General features: G+C 40.1%; 1 protein-coding gene across 1 annotated transcript in view; it reads left to right on the forward strand.

Moving 5' to 3' along the window:
• Nucleotides 1-1,829, forward strand: part of LOC106013328 — a gene marked incomplete at its 5' end in the record, with an annotated part of 4,929 nt that overhangs the window by 2,001 nt on the left and 1,099 nt on the right.

Consider the following 1,829-nt stretch of genomic DNA (forward strand, 5'->3'; position numbering starts at 1 on the left):
ATGCGACTTTCCTCTATACTATTTTGAATACCTCCACCATTTTTCTTCCAATCTTCATGACATTTTCACAGAATGAGGAGAAGATGTAATACTAACAAATCGTCTGTTGAATTTTTGATATATGGAATAGATTTTTGTTGGTGGTGTCTGGAGTGTGGATTTTCACGGATTTTTTGCAAACTTGAATGCTACCTCAGGAAAAAATTCATTAAAAATTTTCTAATTCGTTTAGGAAAAAAACAACAGACACATTTTTAGATCTAATGTTTGTTAACACGCATGCAAGAAAAAAACCCAATCAATTTCCATGAGCGACAAGTGCGGTGTTCATTACGTAAGACATTTCAACAAAATCCAATATGGCCGCCGTATCCATGGAAACAAACATTTTTCTCAAATTTGCTTGCGGTTTTTAAAACTCCTTACTATGCTTGTTGTATGAGTGAAATTTGGTAAAATTCGACCCAGTAAAAAGCGAGATAGCCTTCAGGTGTAACCCCCCCCCCCTTAATAAAGCTGTTTTTACGCCCCCATTGACTCAACTCGAAAAATTCAGGAAGCGGGCGCCGACCTATCCTCTCAGGACTGCCCCTGGCTGAGAGGGATATAGCATCCCAGCAGAAATATCGACATTGTTCATCCAGGATCGGATTGCAAAGCACATTGTTCATCCAGGATCGGATTGCATAGCCACATGGGTGTCAACAGATGAGCTACAGGATTCATCGTCATCTTCGGCAACGAAGGACTACCTACACACAGATATACCGACATACTCGATTTTACGAAAAAAAATAACAATTTCCCCACACTGGAATCGGAACTGCTGAAAGCGAGTAACAAGCACACCACAGACACCGGTAAATGTCGTGGCATGTAAGTCCAAGGGTTTACCCACACTGACATACTACCATCGCCACCCATCCCCGACATATTTGTGACCCCGGGCTCACTGAACTGACCACCTGGATGCGGATGGACACAGGGGCTGGTGTGTGACTTCCTGTCACGCTTGGCTGTTTCCTCACCTGCTCACTCATGACATACAACTTAACAGAGACCCCGGAAGAAGTACTGCGAGGTCGTTTGTACCAAACGATAGATAAAAAAGCAAAACCAAACCAAACAAACAAAAAAGCACCCCCCCAAAAAACAACAACCAACAAACAACTACCCCACAACAACAACAAACAAACAAATAAACATATATACAAACGAAAAAAAGCCCCATAAAAATAAGCTAACATAAAATATATCAATATACATTTTGTAATAAACGGATAGATGAATAAACATTAAAGTACATGATTAAGTACAAATAAGTACATTAATTAATAAATAGATAGGTGGATAGGTAATAAGGAGACAGACAGACAGACGGACAGACAGACAGACAGACAGACAGACAGACAGACAGACAGACAGACAGAAAGACAGACATACAAACAGACTGACAGACAGACAGACAGACAGATATGAATAAAATCGACGAATCACGAGATTGTTGGAGAGTTGGATTGGTTATTGGATGGACGGATGGATGGATGGATAGATGGATAAAAAGATGGATGATGCATGGATGGATGGATGGATGGATGGATGGATGGAAGAATGAATTGATGGATTAATGGATGGATGGAGAGAATGACACAAATAAACAAAAACCAAGGATAAAGGGAGAGAGGAATCAAATAAACAAAACATGTGAATAAATGAATACTGACATCGCAAAGTGATCCTCAACGACGACAACAGCAGCAACAACAACAACAACCGCAATAACAACAACAACAACAACAACAACAACTACAACAACAGCAACAACTGCA

Source organism: Aplysia californica, unplaced genomic scaffold (assembly GCF_000002075.1).
Source record: "Aplysia californica isolate F4 #8 unplaced genomic scaffold, AplCal3.0 scaffold00801, whole genome shotgun sequence".
NCBI classification, from domain to species: domain Eukaryota; kingdom Metazoa; phylum Mollusca; class Gastropoda; order Aplysiida; family Aplysiidae; genus Aplysia; species Aplysia californica.